The sequence below is a fragment of the Babylonia areolata genome, chromosome 27 (genome assembly GCF_041734735.1).
Source record: "Babylonia areolata isolate BAREFJ2019XMU chromosome 27, ASM4173473v1, whole genome shotgun sequence".
Taxonomy (NCBI): Eukaryota; Metazoa; Mollusca; class Gastropoda; order Neogastropoda; family Buccinidae; genus Babylonia; species Babylonia areolata.
This window is the reverse complement of record NC_134902.1, coordinates 31,787,225-31,794,724: the sequence shown is the minus strand read 5'-3', so window position 1 is coordinate 31,794,724 and position 7,500 is coordinate 31,787,225. Positions and strand designations below refer to the sequence as shown.

Below are 7,500 nucleotides of genomic sequence, written 5' to 3'. Positions count from 1 at the left end.
GGCGGGGTAAAAACGGTCATACACGTAAAAGCCCACTCGTGTGCATACGAGTGAACGCAGAAGAAGAAGAAGAAGAAGAAGAAGAAGAAGAAGCCCCCAAGGCAGGCTACAGCACTAAGAGCCAGTGCCATCTTGCCTCTCAGTTTGGGAGTCAAAGTCCTTCACAAGACTAAGCTGTGAAAAATGACTTCCCGTTGCCATGGAGAAACCACTGATCATGCAGGCCTCACTTTGCTGTTGGCCCAGCTGTAAGCTGATGTCAATCTGTGATATAAGCTACCTATGCAGAAGCTCAAATACGCACGTTAACTCACTCAGTACGGCCAGTCCTCTCTTCTCCTCTACACAGACCCCTCAGATGTCCAGTGGGTGTCTGAATGACCCAACCTTTACCTTCCGTCGTCAGAATTGTGGTATTCTTTGTCAACATTCACCTCTTCAGTATAAGAGCCTTCCGCTTGCAATATTTTGATGATGGTAACTGTGGTGAAACGCTGTTAACGTCATCTCTTAACAGGAGAGAGTTAAAGGTCGTGTAATCTAAAACTCATATACGCACGTGAAAGATAATCCATGTCAGCATTTTGTGGGTTAACGTAACAAGAGCATAACCAAGATGCAAATCCCCGAAACGGAGTATGGCTGCCTACATGGCGGGGGTAAAAAAAAAAAAAAAAAGAAACAGTCATAAAAGCCAATGTGTACATACAAATGAACGTGGGAGTTGCAGCCCACGAACGCTGAAGGACAAGAAGAAGAAGAAGAAGAAGAAGAAGCCCTAAACATCAACAGTGCTGCAGACAAGGATGCCCAGGTCGTTTTTTTCCATCTGATGCTACGTCATCACTTGAAGCAGCCGCTTCTGGTATGCTGCCACAACTAAGAAAGGTAGTGAGCAGCCCCAAGTGCCCCAGAGTCACGCTACACTGGGCTCCATCACACCACACTGTGGACTACACCAGTTGTGAAATGCTTTTTATTTGAGAACATATGTTTATTACTCTTGTTTAATCAAGTAATCCGCGTGTGGGGGGTGGGGGGGTGCTGATTATCTGGTTGTGGTTTTCCGCAATTTATCTTTATTCTTATCTTACCTGTCTATTATAATCAATGTGCAGTATAGTAGGGTATGTTTTTAATTATATTCAAATAATGTTTCTTAATTCTTTCTGTTTTTACATTAAGAATACTAGTTATTACCTGCAGTGTGTGGATGTTATGTATGAAACGATGTATGTGATATTTTTTACATTTGTATCTTCGTAATATTCGTAAAAGCTGTTGTTGACTTTTACAGTTATGGTCCCCATGTTGTTTACTTGTCTATGTTGTCATAATGCACCTGACCAAATTTCTCCAGTTGGAGATAATAAAGTTATTCTTATCTTATCTTATCTTATCTTATCTTATCAAGACAGCACAGCTGGGTGCGGGAAGCGACTGGGAAGACGATGCAGCAAGACATACAGAGATCTGCAGGGATCCTGTCGCCTCGCTAAGACAATCCCACAAGGAACTGTTGAGGGGAGAAAACAGGGGGAAAGAAGAAAACAGAAAACAGAGGGAAATAAGAAAACAGAGGGAAAGAAGAAAACAGAAAACAGAGGGGAAAAAAACAGGGGAAAAGAAGAAAACAGATGGAAAGAAGAAAACAGAAAACAGGGGAAAGAAGAAAACAGAAAACAGGGGGAAAGAAGAAAACAGAAAACAGGGGAAAAGAAGAAAACAGAAAACAGAGGGAAAGAAGAAAACAGAAAACAGAGGGAAAGAAGAAAACAGAGGGAAAGAAGAAAACAGAAAACAGAGGGAAAGAAGAAAACAGAAAACAGAGGGAAAGAAGAAAACAGAAAACAGAGGGAAAGAAGAAAACAGAAAACAGAGGGAAAGAAGAAAACAGAGAGAAAGAAGAAAACAGAAAACAGAGGGAAAGAAGAAAACAGAGGGAAAGAAGAAAACAGAAAACAGGGGGAAAGAAGAAAACAGAAAACAGGGGAAAAGAAGAAAACAGAGGGAAAGAAGAAAACAGAAAACAGGGGAAAAGAAGAAAACAGGGGAAAGAAGAAAACAGAAAACAGGGGAAAAGAAGAAAACAGAAAACAGGGGAAAGAAGAAAACAGAGGGAAAGAAGAAAACAGAAAACAGAGGGAAATAAGAAAACAGAGGGAAAGAAGAAAACAGAAAACAGAGGGGAAAAAAACAGGGGAAAAGAAGAAAACAGAAAACAGGGGAAAAGAAGAAAACAGATGGAAAGAAGAAAACAGAAAACAGGGGGAAAGAAGAAAACAGAGGGAAAGAAGAAAACAGAAAACAGAGGGAAAGAAGAAAACAGAAAACAGAGGGAAAGAAGAAAACAGAAAACAGGGGGAAAGAAGAAAACAGAAAACAGAGGGAAAGAAGAAAACAGGGGGAAAGAAGAAAACAGAAAACAGAGGGAAAAAAGAAAACAGAAAACAGAGGGAAAGAAGAAAACAGAAAACAGAGGGAAAGAAGAAAACAGAGGGAAAGAAGAAAACAGAAAACAGAGGGAAAGAAGAAAACAGAAAACAGAGGGAAAGAAGAAAACAGAAAACAGAGGGAAAGAAGAAAACAGAGGGAAAGAAGAAAACAGAAAACAGGGGAAAGAAGAAAACAGAAAACAGACGGAAAGAAGAAAACAGAGGGAAAGAAGAAAACAGAAAACAGGGGGAAAGAAGAAAACAGAAAACAGAGGGAAAGAAGAAAACAGAAAACAGGGGGAAAGAAGAAAACAGAGGGAAAGAAGAAAACAGAAAACAGAGGGAAAGAAGAAAACAGAAAACAGAGGGAAAGAAGAAAACAGAAAACAGAGGGAAAGAAGAAAACAGAGAGGAAAGAAGAAAACAGAGAGGAAAGAAGAAAACAGAGAGGAAAGAAGAAAACAGAAAACAGAGAGGAAAGAAGAAAACAGAGAGGAAAGAAGAAAACAGAGAGGAAAGAAGAAAACAGAGAGGAAAGAAGAAAACAGAGAGGAAAGAAGAAAACAGAAAACAGAGAGGAAAGAAGAAAACAGAGAGGAAAGAAGAAAACAGAAAACAGAGAGGAAAGAAGAAAACAGAGAGGAAAGAAGAAAACAGAAAACAGAGAGGAAAGAAGAAAACAGAGGGAAAGAACAAAACAGAGGAAAGAAGAAAACAGAAAACAGAGAGGAAAGAAGAAAACAGAAAACAGAGAGGAAAGAAGAAAACAGAGAGGAAAGAAGAAAACAGAGGAAAGAAGAAAACAGGGGAAAAGAAGAAAACCCAAGACACCCACGCGCTCCCACAACCACGTAATCACACACACACACACACACACACACACACACACATATATATATATATATATATATATATATATATATATATATAGGCCCGGCGCTTCCTTTTTTGAAGAAATGTCTGGGTTTGCTCCAATGTACCTTTTATTTACCTGTGTGCTAGCTGAATCGGTAGCGTAAGCACCACTTACTTGGAGTTGTGTACCTTGTGAATGGAGAGAGTTACCACTCTTTACTATTTGTTAATTATATATATATATATTAATATATATTATATATAAATAATATATAATATATTATAATTATATATATATAATATAATAATTATATTTATTAAATTAATATATTCTACATATATATATTTATATATATATAATAATATATATATATATATATATATATATATATATATATATATATATATACAGGCATACATACTTTCGATAACCTCCCCCACCTCGCTTTATTTTCTTTCTTTATTTATTTTGTTTTATTTTAGTAAATTTTTTTAAAAACTTATTTATCATTGATTTTTTATTTCATTTTTCATATTATTGTTATTATTTATCGTTTTATTTCTCTGATGTTGATTGTGTAATTCGGTAAGTTAGGTTTTAAGGAACTTATTGTTTGACAGGAGAAGAAAATAGACAATTACAGTTCTTTAGGCTCTGGGCGAAACCTGGCATGGTGAAATTTGCATCATAACATGTACGTCATGGTGTGCTTGCGTCATAATAGCTGCGTAAGAGTGACCCTGGTAACATGTAAACAACTTATCCCTCGAGGAAGGAACGTGATCGTTCCGAAGATTTGGAATATTTGACAGACTGGTGTGTTTGTTTTTCTTTCTTGTTTCTGTGTGTGACCAAGTGACCAGCCATATTGCGTACACAGAAGTTTCTGATGCAGTCCGATCAGAAAGAGACAGGAGTGTCGTACTAAGGGACGCAACCTCTGATAGAAAATCAACTGCTCTTGGGCAAATTGATTGTTTCCCTGAAGTGTATTCCTATGCCGCTGCGACGATGACTTGTGAGAGGGATGGATGAATAGATAGACAAATGCGTACATACATACATACATACATGCATGCGTACATATGCGATTACGAATCTTTATTTTATTTTTTTTTAAATTTTTTTCCTTATTAGGCCATCACGAAAGGGTGCATAGAACATCAAGCACAGCACAGCCACACAAAAAAAAAAATAATAATAAGTCTCAGTTTCAGTTTCAGTAGCTCAAGGAGGCGTCACTGCGTTCGGACAAAACCATATACGCTACACCACATCTGCCAAGCAGATGCCTGACCAGCAGCGTAACCCAAAATAATAAGTCACAGAAGGTGATATTTGAATCATATTGTTAAGACAACACATTATCACTGAATTCAAATGCGTTGTTTAAAAAAAATTGTCAAATTCTGAACCTCACTATCTCCAACAGATGATATCAGGAAACTTAATTTAGAGGCAGATGGATATCGGCAATAATCATTTATAGACGGGCGCAATAGCCGAGTGGTTAAAGCGTTGGACTGTCAGTCTGAAGGTCCCGGGTTCGAATCACGGTGACGGCGTCTGGTGGGTGAAGGGTGGAGATTTTTCAGATCTTCCAGGTCAACATATGTGCAGACCTGCTAGTGCCTGAACCCCCTTCGCGTGTATATGCAAGCAGAAGATCAAATACGCACGTTAAAGATCCTGTAATCCATGTCAGCGTTCGGTGGGTTATGGAAACAAGAACATACCCAGCATGCACACCCCCGAAAACCGAGTATGGCTGCCTACATGGCGGGGTAAAAACGGTCATACACGTAAAAAGCCCACTCGTGTGCATACGAGTGAACGTGGGAGTTGCAGCCCACGAACGCAGAAGAAGAAGAAGAGGCAATAATTATTTCAAAGGAATAAACTTTTGTCTGATACCACTAAGAGCTGGACAACGCAAGACAAAATGCAACTCGTCTTCATTGCATTCTTTACATAATAGACACATCAAATTACTGAAACGATGTACAGTTGAATTTGGTGTCATGTATGGAAATCTAGTCGTTATACATTTCATGTCCATAGTTGACAAAAGACAAGATTTTACTCAAATAGTATTACAAAAAAGTTCTATATATGTTAAATCTGTCACTAGTCTGAATAGGCTTGTGCACTTTGTGCCATCCGCAGTCAGTCAAGCGTTGACGAAAAATAGTAATGAATACATCAACACAACCAACAGCCTGGTTTATCTATACATCACTATAATATATATATATATATATATATATATATATATATAAAGAAGAAGAAAAACAATCAAACAAACAATCACGCGCATCATAAACCCAGTTCGTCTTTTACTCTAGCATTTGATTAATGTAACATTTCATAGGCTTTACGAGGTAACCGAAACTATTCCGTCTGCAAACCAATAACCAGTACACTGAACAGCAGAAGATACATACACTGGATATCAGCCAGTTTTACATTTTACCAGGTCCTTAGATGTATAGATGTCTGATCGCAGAAATGTCTTTAAGTGTACAGAGTTACAGTTCACAGAAGCTTCATTTAGCTCTCTTTTTTTTTTTTTAACAAACTGTACAATGGTCTACACTTGTGAGTCAAATGTTTTAACAATAAGTTTCAAAGAAATGGTATCAAATGATGAAATGTTTTGCATAATACACAATCAGACACTTTAGCCCTGCTGGTATGATCTTTGCATGCAGTAACAAAAATTAAACGTATTCTTACAATATATTCCTAGATACTTATACACCTTGACTACAGGCATTGTAACGCTATCGTACATCCATGTTTCCATCATACCTAGATGTCCGCCTTTTCGAAAAACAATAGTGTTACTTTTACTCATGTTCACCTTTGATTGAAGTAATGATACAATGTGTTGTAAATCATAAAGTTGTGTTTGTAATCCATAGCAGTTTCAGACAACAAAACAATGTCGTCGGCCAGAAGAAGGATGAATACTTCAAAAGCATCACAGGAAAGTCTTGCACTGTCTTCCATTGTTTAATACTAAAAAAAACAGAGAAAATGATATAGGGCTGCATATATCTCCTTGTTTAACTCCAGTCGTATTATTAATTGAATCTGTTTGTTGAGCCCCACACTTCATCCTATATTTTATATTGTCATACATACTCCTGATACATTTTAATAGTTTACCCCTTACACCATTTTGAAAATAAAATAGGCCCAAACAGATTCTGGTCTGTGGAGTCAAATGCCTTCTCAAAGTCTTTGAAGGCTACATACAGCTTGCGACTGAGAGAAATCTGTTTCTTTACTAAAGGTAAGAAATTGAATATATGATCACCCCCGAGTATGGCTGCCTACATGGCGGGGTAAAAACGGCCATACACATAAAAGCCCACTCGTGTACATACGAGTGAACGTGGGAGTTGCGGCCCACGAACGAAGAAGAAGTAGAATATATAATCTATCGTTGAACACTCCCCTTTAAACCCAGCTTTATGTACCTGTGACGTTTACTTATTCCTGTAGGAGAGAGAGAGAGAGAGAGAGAGAGAGAGAGAGAGAGAGAGAGAGCTCTGAGCTCAAAACTCAAAACGTTTGTATTCAAGGATGAAGATTTTAGGCATGGCCTATTCTTCCAGCCTGTCCTTGTTGTCCAATCAGACTACAGTGTGACGGCAATGTAGCCAACCAGGAGACTGGCCAGCACAGGCAGGAAGCTGGTGTGAAGGGAGAGAGCTGAATTTTCAGGTTTACTGTCTGCAAAAAACAAACAAAACAAAAATCTAAATAAACGATGAAATAAAATAACAAAGAAAGGATTGACTCACCGGATTCTAACGTTAATGCTTATATTGTTTAGTTATATTGCACTTTTCTCGAACAACAAGAAGACCCAAAGCATGTTACCACATAAATTATCTACAATGACTCCAGTTAAAGACATTTAAAAGCAACAAAGTCGTGAGAATGAATTGTACATAAAACTGTACACATATAATGAATGGCGTGACTGAGCAACACGCAAAATCTATTTAGCAACAACTAAACAAGCGGTAAGAAGCTTATTACGAAAACCCACACAAAAATAATTCAGAATACATATAATTCTATACGACACTCAATACATTATTCTTCTCTCCACCACACACCTAACATGTTAAAACAAACGTGCACACGAACAATGTATAAGCGAAAACAATCCACCACCATTCAAACAAGCACAGG

At 37.7% G+C, this 7,500-nt stretch overlaps 1 protein-coding gene across 1 annotated transcript in view; it reads right to left on the bottom strand.

Moving 5' to 3' along the window:
* Positions 1 to 7,500, bottom strand: part of LOC143301019 (uncharacterized) — a 122,004-nt gene that overhangs the window by 93,671 nt on the left and 20,833 nt on the right. The gene's annotated exons all lie outside the window — the stretch shown is intronic.